General features: G+C 44.9%; 1 protein-coding gene across 2 annotated transcripts in view; it reads right to left on the reverse strand.

The window, feature by feature from the left end:
- Aff3 (AF4/FMR2 family member 3) overlaps positions 1-22,053 on the reverse strand; it is a 472,213-nt gene that overhangs the window by 42,544 nt on the left and 407,616 nt on the right. The gene's annotated exons all lie outside the window — the stretch shown is intronic.

The following is a 22,053-nucleotide window of genomic DNA, read 5'->3' on the forward strand; positions in this document are numbered from 1 at the left end:
GGGATCTGGCACACCATCCCGGTATGCTTAATAACAACAGGAAAATTTGATTCATGCTTTCAAATAGTAAAACACAAAAATCTAGCTATCACAACTCCACCAAAGAGTGCTTAAGTCAAAAAGAAAATGCTAGTACTCACAGATTATTCAACCTTTTCCAGGCTGTCTATGTAGTTGAACTAAAACATTCCTGGATGTGTCCCTCTGAGGTCAAGCTCTACACTCAGAAAATGCTAGTCACTTGAGGTGTTGAATCACCAACAATCTCTTTACCACTTCCCAACTGTGACAATGGCTTCTATAGAACTGAACTTCCATGAAGGATGAGGCTTGGGGGCTCCTTAGGGTTTACGGTCGCAAGTGCCAAGGAGCATGGGCATGGTAAAGGGTTCCTTTTATTCATCCCTTAAATCTCAGAATGCTTTGCCTAAGGGAAATCTCATAAATTCCCCTCTGTGAGGGCTGGGAGGAGGGAAATACTGGAGTCTCTGCTTCTCTTACAGAAACCACAAGAAAAGAAACCTCCCCGGGGAAATCCAGCAATAAAGACCACTTTTCTGAAGGGCAGTTAGGGCACACTGGAGTTTGAACATGAACACCCCTACTGGTTTTCATGTCTTCCTGCCAATGTCATGGTCCACACACACTACCTGCCTGAATTCTTCAACACTAGGCAACATCTGCAGGGACGTGCCTTGTCTCAGCTGAAGAGACTTGTTTTCTACCCTGTCCCTGCTATCTGGCATTGAGGGAGGAATCTGGGATTTTGAGATGGAGAGGAGAGATGAGATAATTCATGTTCAAGGGGCTAAATAAATCTTTTTCTCATGAATGAAAACCTATCTTCCAGTTGACTGAATAGCGATGGCTACTATCAATGGAATTATTGCCTAGGGTGTGGGCTACTTACTTATGGGATGTGGGGTGGGGGCTTGGATTCAGCTGATTATGAACATTGGGGATCCATATTAATAGGTTTTTTTGGTTGACCCCTACAATACTGGGGCTCACTCTCTCTCTCCCTCTCCCTTCTCGACCTCCCTCTCTCTCTCTCATACTCACACCACCACCAACAAAAATATACAAAGAGCAAGGCTACACATAGCCCAGAAGCTTTTTCATCATTAAGAAGATGGTGGGAACAGACAGCAACCACAGAGGTGAGTCTCCGTGCCATCCTCTAGGATGATATTTTCTGAAGACCCGGAAATAAAGATGAACAAAAATTGTTCTGATCAGTTTTATAGAATTATGGTCAATGCCCTTGATCAGTACCTGTAACCTGTTCGAATCCACATTATATAGACCGTGCAAGTGTGACAGAGGCCTTGAGGTGGGTGGAACCCCCCGTGGCTTGTACCACAGGGTGAAGAGCTGTCTTTTGAAAACAGGGGCTTTCATTTCTGGGGACATGCCCATTAGACAGTCCCATGCTGCCTTCCTTTATCACTCGTCTTCAAGGGCGAGACACACCAGTATACCATGATGACAATACCACCACTGATCTGAAACAGGATGGCAGAACAGCCTTTTCAAGTCTATGCCTCTCTACCTTAAATTAGGAAACTGATTTAAAATGGCAATTTAACTAGCATGAGTATTTTACTTTTAAAAATATCTGGGGGAACCAAGGACTCATATTTTCCTTCACGCTTGGCTCGTGAGAGCTGAGAGGCTCACAATACTTCTGGGGCAAGGAGTGAACACACAGATGGCCCTTTTATGATGGTTGTTTGACTTCAGGGTTTGGATTAAAAGGTGGTGTGACAGTCATTTGCAAGCCTGAGAAACTCCATGTGGAATATTGAATTTGGATCTTTCCCTAGGCTTGTGATTTGTGATGCTGGGTATCAGCAGCAGTGTTACCACAAGGAGAAACAACCAAGACTCTACAGTTTGATAGTGCTCATAGAGTTAATACGGTAACAATCTATCCTGTTTTCAACTTACGATGAGTTTATCTGATGCAACCCCAGAGGAGGCAAAGAACATTTGGTGTTTGTGCTCCTCTGATCTCGGGAGAGAATGTTTAGCCAGAAGACACCCATGTCTAGGGCAGGGCTTGGAAGAACTCAGCTAGCTAGTTGTCAGGCTGAGAGATCCACTCATCTATTCGTTTTCCACAGAGAGCTCTCCTAAGTGGTCTTTGCAAGGATCCCTGGGGAACACCTGGTCACCCTGGCCAGCTGCCAGTGACTTCCATAGCCCTGAGTGCATGCAGCTGCTTTGCCTCTGCTGGGATGGCAGTGAGGGGACAGAAAAAGTGATGGTCCCCAAAGGGAGTGGCACTATTAGGAGGTGTGGCTTTGTTGGAGAAGGTATGGGCTTGTTGGCGGAAGTGTGTTACTATGGAGGCTGGCTTTGAGATCTCATATATGCTCAAGCCACCCACAGTGTCTCAGACCACTTCCTGTTGCCTGTGAGTTAAGATGTAAGAACTCTCAGCTCCTTCTCCAGCACCATGTCTGCCAGCATGCTGCCTTGCTTCCTGCTATGATGATAATGGACTAAACCTCTGAACTGTAAGCTACCATAATTAAAGCTTTGCTTTATAAGAGTTGCTGTGGTCATGGTGTCTCTTCACTGCAGTAAGACCACCTAAATAAGACAGTCACTCCTACAGACGAATACTAAAAGAATTAGCTAAGAGGAGCCAGGATGGTTTTGGAGTCACAGAATTCAGAAGCTGCAAAAAAATCTGAAAAAAACTTTTCTGAAAGGCGACCACAGGCTTGGTACACTTAAAATCACAAGTTGAAAATGCCAGTACACAACTGGTTGCTGTGTTTATCAGGGGTACTGTGAAACAGAGGCTAAGCGGTCTGAGTAGATAAAGCACTTGGCAAGCAAGCCTGAAGACCCAAGTCTGGATCTGTAAGGATCCACATAAAAGCTGGACAGGTGCAGTGGTCTACCCACAGTCTCAGCACTTGAGAGGCAGAGCTGGTATCCTCTAGCCAGCTAGCCAGCTAGATCAGCCAAACTAACAAGTTCTAGGTTCAGCGAGAGACCCTGTCTCAGTAAATAAAGTAAGAGCCATCAGAGAAGCTACCTGGTATCAACCCTTGGCCTCCACAAGCAAGCATACACATGTGCACACACACATACCCTCTGTGTGCCCACATATATGTAAACATGCACATGAAATGTTGACTCAGCAGAAGTTTTCCTGAAGTGATCACACAGAATGGTTGGCATGACGACACAACTTTGGATGATTCTTATCATACTACCTTACTACGGTCTGGACTCTAGACTGTTTCAAGACCATGGGGTCACTGACTCTGAGGATATGGAAATGCATCTGAGATTGTGGAATCACCTTTGTATGAGCTGGATGAGTGGTACACACCTATAACCCCAACACTCAGGAGGAAGAGGTAGGAGGATCACAAGTTTAAGGCTGGCTTGGGTCTCAAACAAAACAAAAACCCAAACAATCTCCTCCTTAAAAATAAAGAAAAGACCCAAACAAAACAAAGCCCCTCAAAACTAAAAGGTTATGAAAGCTTAGCATAGCTCAGCATGGATGGGTATCCACAGGCATTACAGAGTGAATGCTCATCATTAGATTATCCAAGTCATACAGAGGGACGGACACACACACACACACACACACACACACACACACACACACACACACTCTTTCTGTTTTGCTAATGCTTTGGGGATGCCCAAGGATTCCATTAAGTTACCATTTGCATTCCAGGTTGAGAACTGAAAACCTGATACTACAGGACGTAGCCAGCAGCACAGGGTGTGGGGTGTGCAGGCTAGATGCCTGAGGTCCAACAGTAAAATCCGGGACCCTGGGCTCCCAGGTGAAGCTGCAAGACTGGAAGGTCTTCTGGGGCTTGATGTCACCCGTACCGGCAATATCTCATAGCTATACACATGTAAGAGTCCAGTGGCATAAGATGTTTAGACTTTGCAGAGGAAGCCCCAGTCCAGGGGTTCTAGCAGTTCTCATTTGAAAATACTGCTACTGACCTGAAGTTTTTAACAACAGAAGGTTCCGTTGTGTTGCAGCAATGAAAACCACCTGTGGGCCGGGACACAGGGCTGGGAATCACAGCTGGCATCCTGTCAGCACTTTGAAAGTGGGGGTGGCTCCAGTTAGAGCAGACAGAGGGATACCCATGGAGGTTTCACCACCCCAGGTATTTAGACAAGCAGGCAAGCACAGACTCCTTCTAGAGACTCACTCTCATGGCCTGCTTATTATTTCAAGATTAATTTTTTTTTAAAAATGTGTGTGTGTGTGTGTGTGTGTGTGTGTGTGTGTGTGTGTGTGTGCGCGCGCGCGCTAATGCCATATATGTATGGGTACATACAGAGTCCAGAAGTCATTGAATCCTTGGGAGATGGAATTACAGGCAGTTGTATGCTATCTAATATGGGTGTTGAGACCCAAACTTTTTTTTTTTTTTTTTTTGATTTTTTGAGACAGGGTTTCTTTGTGTAGCTTTGGCACCTTTTCTGGATCTTGCTCTGTAGCCCAGGCTGGCCTTGAACTCACAGAGATCCACCTGCCTCTGCCTCCTGAGTGCTGGGATTAAAGGCATGTGCCACCACTGCCCGTTCAAGACCCAAACTCTTTGAGATTTTTTTGTTTTGTTTTGTTTTTGACCTGAGGATGGAACCCAGGGCCTTGCGCTTGCTAGGCAAGCGCTCTACCATTGAGCTAAATCCCCAACCCTAAGACCCAAACTCTTAACTCTTTCTTTTAACCACTGAGGCATCTCTTCAGCTTCTGACTATTAAAAAACAATTGCATTCTGTGATGATTAGTGACTCACTAAAAATAGTACAGTGACCTTCCATGTGTCCTCCACCCAGGTTTTCCAAGTGGTTACATTTTAGGGAATAAGATGGATCCAAATGTCAAACCGGAAAGTAACAACGGAACAACATGGGTACAAGCCTGGATTCCTGCCGACACACGGGGGATCCTTCTCCAGGCTCTACCCATGCTCCTCTCAGAACCATGGCTTCTCTGCCTCTGCCCTAGTCATACCAACACCTGGCAGATACTGATCTGTTCGTACCTCCAAAACTTTGTTGTTTTGTAAATGATACACTTGGTATTGTGTAAGTCCTTTTCAAAATTAGATTTATAAAAAAGAATCGCATTTATTCAAATTACCTTCATGTGGGTATGCCCTTATGAAATGGGCCCTTTAAAAGCACAATCACAAGGTCAGGAGATCCACTTAAGTTACTGAGTATATATCAGTAATCTAGTCCTTGTTGCTGAGTAGTATTTGATGGTCATTGAAACATTCACCCATGGAGGGACTTTTTGGTCGTTTCCAACATTGTGCTATTAAAAATAAAGTTGCTATCAATATTGTTGTACAGGGATTTACATAGATAGACTATTTATTCATTTCTCTGTGACTGATGTCAAGGGATGTGTTGACTAAGTTATATGGTAAGTGTCCTTTTTAAAAAGATACATTCAAATTACTTTACTTGAATATTTAAAAATTCTTTTTATTTTATGTGTTTGAATATTCTGCCTGCATGTATGTCTGTGCGCCATGTACATGTGTGGTAGCCTCAGAGGTCAGAAGAGGGCACAGGATCCTCTGGCACTGGAATTACAGATGTTTATGAGCTGGGTATGTATGTGGGTGCTGGGAATCACACCTGGGTCCTCTGGAAGAGTAGCCAGTGCTCTTAACTACTGAACCCTATCTCCAGATCGTAAACATGTTTGCTATTTTCTTTATCTTTCTGCTGTTATTTAGTGTTAGCCTTGGGCGAACTGAGATGTTTATTATTATGTTATGTTGCATTTGGTCCCTATTAATTTATTTTCCTTTCAAGTTGACTTAACTTGACACTAATATGACTACCTCTTTCTTTTTATTTAATTTTTACTTCTTTTAAATTAAAAGCTTAGTTGAAACCCAGCAGTTGCACATCTCTTGAAACACATGATTTTGTTTCAATATAGATATCCACTATGTAATATTTAAATCAGGGGAATGGTATTCTTAATGTCATTTCAACCATCAGATACAACTTATGAAGTCTACAAGATGAAACAGAGATGAAAATGACTAAAATTCACCATATACATGCAGGAAACTGGCAAAGGATGACGAATAAATAAATAAACAAATAAATAAATAAGAATGCCCAAGGGAAGGACCATTTCTTGTAATTATGCTTCTCATTTTCTTCTTGTTCTGTTCTCTGGATATGTCAAGGTCGCTTCTCCCCTTGTTGAAGACATTCCTTTAGACTGTCTTTAGTCTTTAGGGTGAATCTGCTGGTTTTCTTTCTGAAGTGTCTGCCATTCCTGAAGGACATCTCTGGATATAGACTGACAGTTTTCTTCCTTCAAAAAGGATGTGTAGCCGGGCAGTGGTGGCGCATGCCTTTAATCCCAGTACTCGGGAGGCAGAGGTAGGCGGATCTTTGAGGCCAGCCTGAGCTACAGAGTGAGTTCTAGGAAAGGTGCAAAGCTACACAGAGAAACCCTGTCTCGAAAAACAAAACAAAAAACAAACAAACAAACAAAATCAAAAAGGATGTGTGACTTTCTTGTGGCCTTCCATGGCTTCACAATCCAGTGTCACGGAAACGGCTTGAACTGTTTTCCCCAGGTGTTGTATTTAGCTCTCACTGCTTTAAATGTTCTTATTTAAAGAGAAGTGTCTTGTGTAAACTAGGCAGGCCTCAGACTTACAGATAATGAGGATAATTTTCATTGCCTGGATCTTCTGTATCTGCCTCCCAAGTGCCGGGATACAGGCGTAGGCCACCACGGCAGGTTTATGGGACACTGTGAACCCAGGCTTCGAGCATGCCAGGTGAACATTCTAACAAGCGTGCTGCACGACTATACTCAGGACGTTGCCTTGTGTTGCCCAAAGTCTGATTTGCTGTGCTGTCTGATCGTTACTGTATACACATCTCTGGGCATAGGCGAGGATCGAGGAGGAGGAGGGGAGATGATGCCGAATGTGAGCCCCAGGCTGAATGAAGGGGCTAGGGGAGCGGACACACTGTGAGCATCTGCGTCATCCTGCTGCTTCCATAGTCACAGCTGATCTCTCTGCCGCACTTCCCTGCTGCTGACGGACAACTCAAACTGCAAGCCGAAGCAAGGGACTAACTCATGGGCCTCGACCTGGGTTCCTTTGGCTTCATCCTACCTGGGGTTCATTTAGCTGCTGGAACTTACAGGTTTATGGATTTTGTAAAAATTGAAGAAATTCTTAAAAATTCATCTTCACTTGAATACTTTCCAAACCAGTTTTTCTCCAATCCTTTTGAGACTTTCATGTTTGTTTTGTTTTGTTTTGTTTTTTTAAATTATAGTCCTGTGGTCCCGGTCTGGTCCTCCATCCCCTAATCTACATTTTTGTTTGCTGTGTAACACAGGTTGTCCTTGAATTTGTAGCAATCCTCCTGCCTCAGCAGGACAACAGCTGGGACAACAGGTGTGGGCTACCTATCCTGGGTAGGTTTGCTGATTTTATTTTGTTTTATTTTTCAAGGATGCAGATATTAATCTATATTATAATTCTACTATTTTATGGCTTTGCTTATTTCTACATTTTCAGGTTTGTCTTATGATGCTGTTATAAACTTCTTGAGTTGAAGGCTAACTAATTTTTTTTTTTAACTAGTAATAGAACCACTTGGGATTGTCCTTTTGCCTCTTAACATACCATACCCATGGTTGCAGGCAGTCAGCAGGGTTTTCATTTGCTTTACTTTCTGAATAGATAGTCATTATAGTTTTCAAGTCAAATCTTTGATCAAATGTTTATTTATATTGCTTTTTCACTCCAGGATGATGCTACACTGAGATTTATAAAAAGAAGAGTAGGATGTGGATATGGGTTAGCATGTGAGAATGCTGTATCCTGGACCCTGGGAGCTCTTGTGAGCGGGTGTGGGGAAGGTGAGTTGTAGGGGCAGGCAGCATGACTCCTGTACTCAGAACCAGAGGAATGGGAGTTGGGTATGGCTTGGGTAGAGGTGAAGGCCATAAAGAAGACTTATATAGCACTATGTATATCCCAGAGGGCGCCAGAACCTTCTGCTGGCCTTGGGGAAGGATAAAAATTGACAGAACCTGTCACATTCAGCAGGAGAGAAACTCAGTGATACAGGCGGTCCATAAACTTGGATATAAATTATACCTCTTTTACTGCTGATGCGATTGTAGCAGCTGAGACATTTTTGACACTGACAACAGAGTCCAGAGATGTGGCTCAGGCCACTGAGCCATGCACATAGTCCTGCTGGGAATGTAAGACTGTGTCTAGATGCCAATGTGATAAGAGCTTGGGTGTATAAGGATTGACCACTAGTTTCAGATACTAGAGAGCAGAGATGTCACCTCCACGGGCCCCTGGCCACTTCCTGGGTTTGTATCCTTTCTAATGCTCTGCTTTTCCAGCTGAGATGGGCACCAGGGCATGGGGAATCTACCTCAATAGTGCCAAAGCATTCTTGAGTTTAAGAGCTTGAGTTTATGTTGCCACTATCTGACTACTGACATTTGTTAAGAAATATACGTTACTGTGTTCTTGGATAGCCCCGCATTTGGATTCATGGGCTTTTCTTTTCAGGATACGGTGAGGGATGTTGTCATCCTGATGGACCAAGATATAAAAACTGTTGTTTGTTGCTCTGGGTTATATTTAAAGTAAGTATACTTTACTTTCATTTGGACAATGGCCTCTATGTAGTCCAGCCAAGAAGAAAGGTATTTCATGAATAAAAGGAAAAATACAAAAGGATAGGCAAACATTCCTTGGCTCTCTCCTCAAACATTCATGGGCTTGTTGACAGTTTTTAGTGAATAATATACTATATTAAATATACTATAATACAATATAGGTAAGATAATATTCACTAATTTAGTGAGCAAGGCCTATATGAGAAGTATCCATATAAGTATTTTCTTGAATATGTTGAGCCTGCTGGCCTTGACTTCAGAAGGGTGTGTCCTTGGGAAGGGTTCCTGTACTTACTCCTGGGGAGCAGAGCATGATAGACATAGTTTGAACTGGAATTCTAATTGTGGGGTGGGCTGAAGGATCCTGGCTGGTCCCTTCAGACTGTATCTCTGAGTGCCCTGTGTTGGTAAGGCCAGGGCACCTCTTCATGACTTAGCTGAACAAGGGTAGTGCTGCTGTGTTCTCGTGTCCTAGGTTCTATCGGAGAGATGGGGCCAAGAAGCAGCAGCCCTCTTTGGTGACACAAATTTGCACCCCTTGCAGTAGGAGACAGTGTGTTGAAAAGTGCTTTTTGGTCTAGTGAGTACTTCAAGGGGGAAACTCCTTCTTCTTCTCCTTCAGGTGGAAGGAGCTGTGATGTGGCCTGGAACCTGTGATGTCAGAGGGCTGTGAGGACAATTCCTCCCCTGGCAGAGAGGGCTGCAGATGTGTGGGATACCCAGGTGTGCAGATGAGAGGCCACGTGAGCAGGGGTGAGGGAGGAGGCCATGTTGAGGGCCTGGGCTGGGTCACACTCCAGCTGCCCAGGGCCAGTGGCTGTTCCACATGGAGAGGCAACCGTAACATGTTTCATTTGACCCACTTGTAAATACAACATGGCCGTCTTCCTTCATCCACCTGTTTGTCCCTGACCTTGGAGCTGTTAGATGCGGGCACAGAATGCCTTCATTCCTTTGATCTTCAGCCACCTGCAGACAATGAAGTGTTGAGAGAGTCTGGGCTATGGTAATTTAGCGCTTTCCCGAGCTTCTAACTGTCCTCTGGGTTGTACCCCAGGTCTGTCTGTAGAAGAAGTCATTCTGAAAGGTTTCTGCAGGAGCCCTGGGTCCTGTCAGCCCCATGTCCAGTAGATAGGGCATGTCCCGGGAGGAGCAGCTCTGGTGTCTCCCAGCAATAACAACATTCACAGCCATGTCCCATTAAATACCCTGCCACTCCTGACTTATTTATAGAGTTCTGAAATTTATTTCCATATATTCTCAGCTCCTGAGACAGTGCAGCCCCAGACTGCTCCCCCATGGGAACTCTAGAATCCATGGGGCAGTAAAAATTTATCTAAGCTCTTTGACTACTTTAAACAACAAAAACAAACAAACAAACAAAACCCAGCTTCACTGAGATCAATACTGCTTGTGAACCATACCAGCCGCTTGCTACTTTTCTAACTTGTTTCTGACTACTCCTCACAGCGAGCGTGCTTACACGTGAATGGTTATTTAAAGGTATTTTCAAGCCCCTCACGACTTTCTCAATAAACCTATGACTTATGTAGGAAGCCAGCTTTAGGGCAGAGTGGAGGCTCTTTAAGGGCCTGTCCCAGGTCAAATACCACGTTAGCCGAACGCACAGGCTGGAACTTGGGCCTTGGGCTTCTAGCACCATGTGCTGTCTGAGGGGTGGAACTTTCCCTGCCAATGGGAGTAAATCAGTAGCTTTTCTGGCTCCCGTCAGGGATATTTAGATAATTTTGCCATGTAGGATGGGTTGGTATATAGGCTTTAGAATCAGACCCGGATGAACATTTTGCCTACTTTGCTTAATGGCTCTGTGGCTTTGGGGAAGTTACTTATTTCTTGGAGACAGATTTTTTTTGTTTTTTATGAGTATGAAAGGGGTAATAGTTGAACAAGCCCCATAGGTTGTTGGGTAGCCCAAATGAGAAAATGCTGTGTGCTCACAGCATGGTGCCTAGCATATAGTTAACGTTATTCTTTAGTCTTAAAACAGAGCTAGTATTATTTCTTCCATCATGGCAGCTTAACCCAGAAGGTCTTTCTATAGTTTACCTGAAGTTCCCCCCCCCCCCCCAAGACAGGATTTCTCTGTGTAACAGCCCTGGCTGTCCTGGAACTCACTCTGTAGACCAGGCTGGCCTCGAACTCACAGAAATCTGCTTGCCTCTGCCTCTCAAGTGTTGGGATTAAAGGCATGTGCCACCACTACCTGGCCTGAATTTTTTTTTTTTAAATTTGTTTTCATTTTGACTGTTTTGGTGTTAGGGATTGGATCCAGGGTCTCCAGAGCTAATAAAAAAATGCATTCTATCAATGAGTTACATCCCCAGCCTAAAGTGACCTGGTTCTTACCCATACTATCCATCTGGTAATTTCATGGAATTCTACCGTGCTTGCTCAGGAAGGAACCCGTGAGAATGACTAGCATGGTGCAAATGTTCCCAATGTCTGGCAAATGAGCCAGCCACAGTGCCTCTCAGGGCCTCCTCACTTAATCCCAGGGACCTGGATGTTCCCATGCAAAGCCTGACAGCTCTGATCAAGGGTAAAGAAGGCCGTGAGAGCTCAGAGCAACTGCAGTGCCTGGATCTTTCTCTGAAATGATTTGGCAGCTGAAAAATCCTCCTCCTCACTTGAGCTCTGTGAACAAACCAATTCCATGTCTCTCCTGTGTTTTAAAGCAAATAAAGCATAAAACCAGCATCTAAGTGTCAGCAGCATGTGATGTTTAATTTGCATCTCACTCAGGGGCACAAGATTTAAGATGGGGTGCTGAGGGGAATCCAACCACAGAATCTGAGATCCAGCTTGTTGGCTGAATCAGTTCAAGCTGTGATCTTGTCAGCAAGTCTTAAACTCAGCTGGGTTTGTTCCTGGGGTGAGGATGTTCAGGACAAGGTGTGTCTGTGGGAAGTATCACTCATAAGGCCTTTTTGAAGATGAGGTAAGTATTAATGTTTGACTGTGTCTAGAGACAGGGAAGGACCAGGGACCACCACAACCAAACAGGAAAAAGCACAGTGGAGACACATGTGTTGGAACCAGAGGCTCCAAGGGGAATGTTTCCAGGCCCATCAATCCAGAGGCCCAGGACCCTGCCCAGGAAGCGGAGGCTTCTCTGTCTTTCTCAGAGCTGCCCTAGGCTTGTGTTTGGGCTAGACTATCACACACAGTGAATGACCATCACACACGGTGCATGGTGTAGAGGAAGGAAGCTCTGGTTTGGCTTCTGTTATTATGCAGATCACCTCTCCTGCCTCACTGGCTTGAATGTTGTCACATGCCCACAACCAAATGAGTCGCACACAGAGTTAGAACCACTGACAGTAGCTTAGACAGGGAACAGAGAGCTTTCAGGCTTGGGGAGAACCAGCCCTTCAAGTTCGCCTGCAAAGAGCTGGTCACGGGGTAAGGTGAGTGGGTAGCAAAGTTCTTGGCAGGGAAGCTAGTCATGGGCATCTTCCTCACACTGGCAGCTCTGCCATTAATAAGACAATCTAAGCATCCCACCTGCTCAGAACTGCTACGGTTCCTGCAGGGACTGAGCATGGGTTCCACCACGGCCAGGAGCTTGGATCCTAGGATGCTGAGAGGTGGAGTGCAGTGGGCGGTGATTGGGTCATGGAGCAGTGGGCGGTGATTGGGTCATGGAGCACTGTGCTTGGAAGGGATTCATGCCATTCCTGGATGAGGCCTCTTAAGAGTATTGCTATAAAAGAACACAGTTGGCCTCTCTCTGGTCTCTTGATTCCTCCTTAACCCACATGCCCATTCTACTCACTCATCTACTGTACTGAAATGTAGTTGGAGGATAGCTGCTAGATGCCAGCGCCATGCTGTTTGGAATTTCCAGTGACCAGAATCATGAGCCACATATCTCATGATAAAGTACCAAACCTCAGAGATTATGTTACAGCAACAGCAAACAGATTACAATAACAATTAACAGGGTAAGCTTGATAGGCCTTCCTGGCAAAGATTCCAGCAAAGTCATTCAGTCAAGAGTCTGCAGGACTGGGTTCTAGGGCCAGTTCTAATAATACTTCCTTGTGGGTCTCAACTTCTGCATCTGTTAAGAGAAGGGCTTCAAGTATGCGATTTCTAAAGCCTTTCTTTCTTCTAATAGACTTCAATAGTTAATTCAAAACAAAACTAGATGATCCTCATATTAGTTACTTACTGCTAAAGCTGACATTACTAGAATTTCTATCTACAAGTTAAAGTTAACTTACATTTTTAATTCCTTTCCTATTCCCCAGGCAGGCTGATGAGCAGCTGGGAGACAAGAAAAGGCCAGAGATTACTGTTGGTAGGGTTGTGAGCCACTCACTACCAACAGTGAATAGGAGATGACTATAAAATGCTTCCTGTTACTTTCTTCCTATAATTGCATACAGGAACATCATCTAACATTTAGACATATGCCATCAACTTCCTGGCTTCACTTCCTCTAGGAATCTAGGTAAGAAATGGTGTTACCACTACTCTAAGTGCAGTCAGCCCTGTGCACATGGGGACCCCACACCCACAGGTCTAACCAATCACAGGAGATTCTACATCCACAGATCCAACCAGTCACAGGAGACTCCACAGCCACAGATCCAACCAGTCACAGGGGACTCTACATTTATAGACCTCATCATCCCAGGAGACGCCATACCCACAGATCCAACCAACTAATCACAGGGGATTCCACATCCACAAATCCAACCAATCACAGGGGATTCCACATCTACAGATCTAACCAATCAGTGATCAAAATATATTATTCATCCAAACTCTGCATTGGTACTGCACATGTAGAGAGCATTTTCCTGTTAATTTCTAACATGTGTTATGCCAGCTACTTAACACTGCCACCATGTTATGGATTACAAGTAATATAGAAAATGTGGATAGTTCTATCACATACTCTGTCATTAGACACAAAAGATCTGAGAATTAGTAGGTGTAGGTATCTGCAGGGGTCCTGGAGCTATTCTCTGTGGGTGCTGATGGATAGCTGTGCTCTACCTCCCAGATGTATGTAAAGTGACTTTGGAATCTGCCTGCAGCCATGCTTGACTAGGGAACTTTCACATTCAGCGTTGGGTCCATATGGGCTTTTCTGCCATCATAATTTAGGTGCTGCGTGTTATACACTCGTATCCAGCACAGATCTCAGAGGTGTAGGCACAGGAAGCACAAGGTAAAACAATGCCCCCATCATTGTGGGCCCTGAAGGGACTGGCAATGTGGGGTCTCAAGTGGTGTGCTAGAATTCTTAGATCTAACTGAAGTAGAGGTAAGAGTAAGGGTTGTAGAAAGGAATCCCTGGGCACAGTGGGACCTCAGCAGAGCCCTAAACTCCAAGTGAGAGCAACCCCAACCTTGATGAGAAAAGGCCAGCTCAGGGCAAAGTGGGTGCAATGAAGGTGCCTTGGGGGCTGTGATCAGAGGGACAGCTGTTTGGGGAGAAACCAAAACTGGCTCAGGCCAATAGGTGGAATCATTATCCTCGGTCCAGTTTTATAGAACCAAGGGGTCCTTCTATTTGGAAACACCAGTGACGAGGAAGGCTGGAAAAAATAAGATGAGACAGACTAGCTTTCTACATCAGGTGAAAGATAAATTCTACAAGCAAGCAGCACCCACAGGGGCTGGTTTCAGGACCCCGTGACTGCCCCAATCCTTTCTATAAATCAGCGCGATAGCTGCACAGAACCTATTGTATTCTTTCTCTCCTCTTCCTGTCCCTGTCTCTCTTCTCCATTTATCTGTTGGGTGTGCACGTGCCACAGAGCACATCTGGGGTCAGAGATGGAGGGAGCTGGTTCTCCCTTTTCATCACACGGGGCCTGGGGACCAGCCTCAGGTCAGTCTTGGTTGCAAGCACCTTCACCTTTCTAGTCCACCTCCCATGTCTTCTCATGTATCTTACATCAATGACTTCTAGCGCTGGTGCATTACCAGGGCTCTCTGAATACCTGTTACTCTGTATTGCTCAGGGAATAATGACCAGAGGAAATATCAGTTCAGATGCCATTTTCTTCTTCTATAGATTCCCACTTGAAGTTGACTGAACTCATGGATGCTGAAGCTGATTTGGAGGGGGCCATCCCGTATCATTCTAGTAAGAGCACACTGAGTGGGATCTCTGACCGTCCCTGTCAGAGTGGAGGCTCTCCTGCAACCCCCGTGCTTCCCTCTGTGCCCGCTCTACCAAGGAGGCTGCCCCTCAGGGAAGACCAGGGGTGCTCCTGACTGAAAAGGGCACCTACATCCAGAACCCGGGACCGGGCCGCACCTGTGACAGGGGCGTGGCAGGGAGAACCTTCTGGTTGAGTAAGGGCCCATTAAAGATAATCTTTGTTTCTTTACAGTGTATTTCAAATAGCAAGGCTGTTTTGTTAGCAGGCTAAGTGTGGTGGTGGGGGAGTTGGGGGTGTTAGGAAAAAGAAGAGATGATGAAATCATCTTGAACAATTGTTCAAAGCATCGTTCATCTGCTTTGTTATTCCTGAGTATCACACCTAAGAGGCTGGGCTTTGTGACTCCTAGCTCCACCGTCCACAGAGAATGTGAGCAACACGATTCTCATAAAGGACATCATCCAGTGATAGTCAAAGTTCCATAAAGTTCTCTGCCCAGCCTCACCTGCTCTGATGGAACCCTTCCAGCAGGGCTGAGCCCACGCATGAGGGCTAGGTACATCCATGCTGTATAGCTGCAGCCTGCTTTCCTAGTGAACATGCACTCAGAGGCAGGAAACACAGAGTCAGGCCAAAACTGGGCAAGTGACTCAGAGGCACAGAGATAGTCCTTGTAGACAAGGCGTGACCCATAGGAAACATTGCTTTGACATTCTGATCAGAACTCCTCTCTTCAAAGGAAGGATCCCTCTTTCTCAATGAAAGAAGTTTTAGCCTCCCAGGAAGTAGGTCTTAATTAGACATTAGCCACACAGAACAGTGTGTGCCTGGGTTAGGATGGAGGAACAAAATGTATTTGGGACCTTGGAATAAAAAGAGATATGAATTTTAAAGAAATACTTCATCAAGATTTTAAAAACTTAAAAGATAGGCTGTTCCTAATGGCCAGTCGACACAACCACTGTCTTCCTTATCCCTGGAGTAAGAATGGCCACCAGTACTCAGAACAAAATGCCAATGTGCACTCCTTGTCCAAACAAACAGCAGGCTCAAGGCAGCATCACACATACTAAGACGTAGGCTGCTGCTTGCCGGGTCTCTCAGGTGGGCATGGTATTTTTACTTGTTATTTCATGTTGTGCTCTCTGGGCACTGTAGAGGTACTGTGACCTTCACAGTGGGATGCACTAAGCTCCTAGACAACGGTGGGCGAAGTTCAGTCCTCCCCAGCCAGCCACGGGACATGGCATCATGTAGACAGCTTACAGCAGAACACCACGGTCATGCCTGGGCACAGGTGTGCTGGTGGGCCCTGCCATGTACTCATACCCTTAGGAAAGTGGGAGGGACAGAGGAAAGCTGGGTGGGGTCAGGGGACTTGGTGGATGAGAGGGATGTTATGTGAGAAGAGGTTAAATGCTCCGGAATATGCTCCATTGTTACATTGGACCTCACTTAAAAATCAAAGACAAATGTATTAAGAATTTCAAGGACTGGAGAGATGGCTTAGAGGTTAAGAGCACCAACTGCTTTCCCAAAGGTCCTGAGTTCAATTCCCAGCACCCATATGGTGGATCACAACCATCTGTAATGAGATCTGGCGCTCTTTTCTGTATACATAATAAATAAATAAATCTTAAAAAAAACCCAGAATTTCAAGATGGCAACCACAGAGCACTAGTCAGGTGTGTGTATAGACAGATAGAGATCTGAGTGCAGGGCCCATGAGAGTGCACAGGTACCTAGCTGTTGTTGCTGGCAGCCATAGGTTTTATCTTTGTCTTTCTTTAAAAGCCAGGATCCTGAGATGCCAGCCTTCCAAAGGGCCCAGGTCCTGTCTAATGGCTTACAGCTACCCATCTGCCTGAATGCTCCTGCCTGCTCACCAAAGCAGAGGTGGGAGACAACTTCCCAGACTATCTCCAAGTTGGAGACAGCTTTAGAAGCTCAAAAGAGGCTCTGTGGAGACGGGGCTTGAAATAAGCTGGCTCCTGTGTAATTAAAATAATTATGAATGAAAATTACTACTTCAGTAATTGCTTTGTATTATATTTACTACCATTTCCATTGTGTAACTTATCTCATTAATTACTGCTGGAAAAAAGTTAGTCAATGAATAATTAATAGGATGTGATATCCAAGGGAGTAACAGTGCTTAAGAAACAGAGTTTGAAAGAAAGCATCACCCACATAGTCCTACTAATGAGGATCTCTCAGTACCGAGACCGTAACTTGGGAGTAAGACCCTCTGTTTATAACCTGCTGTGATTAGAAGTCAACAGAAAAATCTCTTTAGCCTGAACACAACTGGAATTAGACCTGAAGTTCTCAGTGGCTTTTGCTTTATCAAAAGCAGACAATCCTTGGCATGGCTAACTTGGCAAACATACAAATTAGAATAGCATTCAAAGTGAACATGGTACTGGGGCAGTAGTAGCCTACACTTCACAGAAAGTGGGAATCTGATGTTTCCTACCAGAGCATGTGCTGTAGGAGGGGAGAGGGCAGGAGGTCAGCCAGGTGCCTCAAACCACAACCTCCAGCCAGGTTTCCAAACAGGCCTAACACCTGCAGGGAGCTGCCATGGAAAAGCGGGACATTCTGAAGATGCACATATACAACTTTGTTATACATCCCTCCAAGACCTCAACATTTTTCTTTCTTGGGTTTTTTTTTTTAAGCCAAACATTATTTTACTTTCTTTTTAGAAATTATGTGTATGTGTGTGGGTATGTATATACGAGTACAAGCACCCAAAGAGGCTATTAGAGACCTCGAAGCCAGAGTCCTAGGGAGTTGCGAGCCACCCAGTGTGGGTGCCGGGAACTGAGCTCAGATCCTCTGGAAGAGCAGTATACACTCTCAATTGCTGAGCCGTCCCTCCAGCTCTTGACTTTTTCTTATGTAGTTTCCAGCAGAGATCAAACAGTTGTACAGAACATTTCCTTTCTGATGGTGTTTGAATTGAAACATGGTTTGTATGGGATTGCCAGATGAACTGCAGGACAGCTGTTGAGATTTGACAGCTGTATATTGGATAGTAGGCAACATGAAGAAGATATTTAGACCAGGAAAGTATCCACTGATCATGGTTTTTGATGGGCTAACTCTGGCAACCTTGGGTTTCTGGCCTTTCTTGCTCATCCTATGTTAAAGCACATGCACATATGCAGCAGAGAGCAGGAACTGAGGCTGAATGATGCGGGAAGATGAGTGACACCCAGAGACTGCATCACCACTAACTCCCCTGCAGGATATTTCCCCCTTGAATTTTTGCACAATGTCCCGTGGCAGGATCCTAGATGGAATGATGGGTGGGAGTATTACTTACAATTAATCTCAGACAAAGAAAGTCTGGGGACCTGGGGGTTCATCCTTCATGTTGCCAGAGTCGTATTTTAAAAGCGATTTAACACAACACTTTGTGGGGGATGGATGAACAGTCAGAAGATAAAAGCAGCACAGTGCTAAAATACCATGAGTCCACTCCTAAGCCACAAAATCCAGGGTTAATGTGCTTCCCTTAGGGCTTCTGGATGAGCAGCAAGTCTTATGTGACCATTTTCCTACCGAAATAAAACCGTTTTCATGGCTTGATAACTGAAACGCCCTCTGGCCACTTCTGATTTCTAAAGTGGTCACAGGAAGAGGCTAGAGTGTCTATAATCAAAGAGACCAAAGCAGTTGTGGCCCAGCCCAGGTGTACAGAATGCTGTTACTAAGGGGTCTGCTGTGTATTACAAGTGACGCACTCTGTGGCATTTGGACAGTAAGATAATGGAGGATGCTATCTTATTGGCAATGATGTTGGAGTTTAATAAGATCTCACTGTAGTATTTTATTGAAAAGAAAGCTGGTTCCACCTTCTAGGCTCCGCCTTCCAGGCTCATGCTTCCTGTGGCCTTTTATTCATAGTCTACAAAATGATAGATGATTCCTTTGGAAAGTAAGCCTTCTTCTTTAGATCATTTGTTTGTATGCTGAGGACTGAACACAGGTCTTGCACATGCTAGGCAAGAGTGCTTTACCACTGAGCTACCTCCCTAGGCCACACCTCCTACTGCATTAGATGCAGCTGGCCTTTACAAATGTGGCGTATAGGTGAGTGCTCTACTGCTGAGTTAGGTGTATATGAAAATGCAACAAGGATGCTCATTACTCTGTTTGCTTACTAAGAAATAAAGAGAGTGGTGTCTTGGTCTGTTCAGATTGCTATAAGAAATACCATAACCTGAGCGGCTTAAGTAAGATACCCACTTCTCAACGTCCTGAAGACTGGGGAGTCCAAGGTCAAGGCACTAACACACTTATTTGTTGGTGAGAACTCTTCCTGGCATGCTCATGCCATCTCACTGTGTGCTTACATAACTTCTTTACTGTGCATGCTTTCTAGCTGCATCAGGGGAGCACATGACCTTATTTAAATCAAAATCCCTTTCAGAAGCTCTCACCCCTAATGCTAAGAGATCAGGGTTTTAATGGAAGAATTTGCAGGGGTGTGGAGGCACATAAGCACTTAGCTCACAACAGATAGATGCAGGGGCATGTAAGGCTGTCTGTCTGTTCCAGGCTTCACTGCTGACTCTCTTTTGGAGGCTATTCTTCTACCCTCAGTAGAAGATCTTTATGAGCATCCTCATCACCATGTGAAACCTGCTGAAGTATGATGGGGAGTCACTGAGAAGCTCACAAAGGGAAGGGTAACACAGTAAGGTTGGTTAAACCCTACAATGGTGTCAGAAAACACAAGGCCATTTACAGGAGCCACTGAAGACCTGTCATATCCATGCAGAGTTTAGGAAATGGTCTCCATTATTCCCTCAAGAAGTGAACCACAATACTAGAAGAGAGATTTTTTTTTTTTTAAATTTGAGGTGCTAAAACATACTTTAGCAGCCATACCATTGGGAATGCACAAGAGTTCTGATTTCTCTACAGCCTTGCCAACAGTTTGTGCATGATTTTAAAAAACAAAACATACGTCATGCTGTATAATCTCACCTTGTCTATACTTACAGGAGGGCAGAGCTGTGAGTATGGGTGCATGGGGTTATGTGTGGCTTTTACAGCTTTCAGATCCACTGGGGCCCGGCCACAGGAGCCAAGGGGACTTGAGCTTTGTGAGTCACATAAAGTTTTCTGAGGGACCAAGGTCTTGACAACTCTAAGATCTGCTTGACTGCTGCTAGCAGAATTCTAAAGGTAAGGAAAATTCGCTGGAAGGCCTCCAAGTAACCAAGATGGAAACAGTTGGGAGATTAAGGAAGTCTCTGTGGAGACTAGACTTTAAATAAGTTGGAGCTGTGTGTAATTAAAATAGTTCTGGACGGAAATAGTCACTTTAGTAATTTCTTTTAAATGACAATGTTTACTACTACGGTGACTTTCTACCTTATTAATTACTGTTAGAGTGGTCCCAGGTTGGAGGTAAGGAATTAAGGGTAGAGAAGGAACAGGGTGCTTGATTCTGCCTTTTATCCCAAAGACTAACAGCTGTTTAAGGGGCACTGCTTAGTAGCAACTGTATTACTAAGAGACATCACTGCTTGTGATTGGTCCCCCCCACCCCCAATAATCTGCCAAGGTCTGACAACATTGCTGCAAGATGGACAGAGGTAGATCATACTCTTTCCTCTTGATGGATGGGAAAGGGCCACAGAGAAATCAAGTCAGCCTGTCACCCATGGAAAAGCTGCCTGATCCCACAGGGGTGGGTACCACCAAGGGACAAGTGTGGGCAGATCATAAAAGATGGAGGGCTGACTTTGGTATCTAAGCTGTGATCTGGAGCTTGGGAAGGTGTCCGAGTAGGTTGGAGGGAGGCAGAAGAAGTAAGTGGGGGAAGGGAAAGGCTGAAGGAACAGCACGTGTGTGTGTGTGTGTGTGTGTGTGTGTGTGTGTGTGTCTGTCTGTCTGTCTGTCTGTCTGTCTACATACGAAAGAGTGAATAGTTCTATGGCTGAAATCACAAAATGGACCTATGACAGAGACAAGGCTTGACGAGGATCTAGGAAGCCATATTGGCTGAGCTGTTATTACAGAGTCATGATATCCAGGGAGCTGTGTGGCCTCCACTGTATCTCGGCTTCACCTCATTTTGCTAGGGCAAGAAATTAGGCATGGCTGATGGTTGGTCTCCAAAGCAATGATACATGGGTGGGTGAACACTTTCAAAACCTGCTGTATATATGAATACAATTTGTCTTTCATTTCAAAGTACTACTGAATAGATAATGAATTCTCCAGCCAGTTGGAAGGGAAAATGCTTCCAAGAAATAGAAATCTTAGGAAATGCTATTGTCTTGAATCTTTTTTCCTCCTCATCTAAATCTGTCTAAGCGGTTCTCAACCTGTGGGTCACGACTCCTCTGACAAACCACTATCTCTAAAAATATCTACATTATGATTCATAATAATAGCCCAATTACAGTTACAAAGTAGCAATGGAAGTTTTATGGTTGGGCGTCACCACAATTCGAGGAACTTTATTCAAGGGTCGCAGCATTAGGAAGGTTGAGAACCATCGGTAATAGGGCAGCCCTTGGCCCTGGGCATGTGCTGTGTGTGACTCAGGGAGAGCTGAAGTATGTAGTGTTTTAAGGGATTGAGTAGGGTGGAGAGGGAATGAGGCCCCAGGCAACAGCCTGTGGTGTGGCAGGTCTTCCCTGTCCAAGGCCACAGGGCCCTTGTTGAGGGATATTTTGATCACACTCTGACATTCCCAAGACTTGACAATAAAGTTAAACCTTGAATTGGGGTGGAGCCAGCTGACTGCAATTGGCCATAGAGAAGCCAGCAATTTGGACAGAGAAGATGCACAGGAAGGAAAGGGTGGGGACTTGAGTTTGGCACATCTTTTTTTTTGGGGGGGGGAGGTTCTAGGATAAAGGAAGAGACACATCTTTTGCAGTGTCTCTGGCCAAAAAGCAAGGTCAGCTAGTTGCTACTCAACCTCACTGAGTTAGCAGGCTTTCTCCCCAGCCTTTGACTCTCAAGTCTTATTAATAAATAAAGTGATAGAGACTTAATTTAAATGTACATATTGTGGCTGCAGCAGAGCCTGGGCTGCAGGACTGGAAGCCTGGCCAGGCCACAGCCTGAGTGGCTGGTGGGGCAGTGACTGTGGGGCTGTGGGATCATAGATGATTAAAATATCAGTAGATTCATGTGCAGCTGCTAGGCTGCTAGGCTGCCAGAAAA

This window comes from Onychomys torridus, chromosome 18 (assembly GCF_903995425.1).
Source record: "Onychomys torridus chromosome 18, mOncTor1.1, whole genome shotgun sequence".
In the NCBI taxonomy this organism is placed as follows: Eukaryota; Metazoa; Chordata; class Mammalia; order Rodentia; family Cricetidae; genus Onychomys; species Onychomys torridus.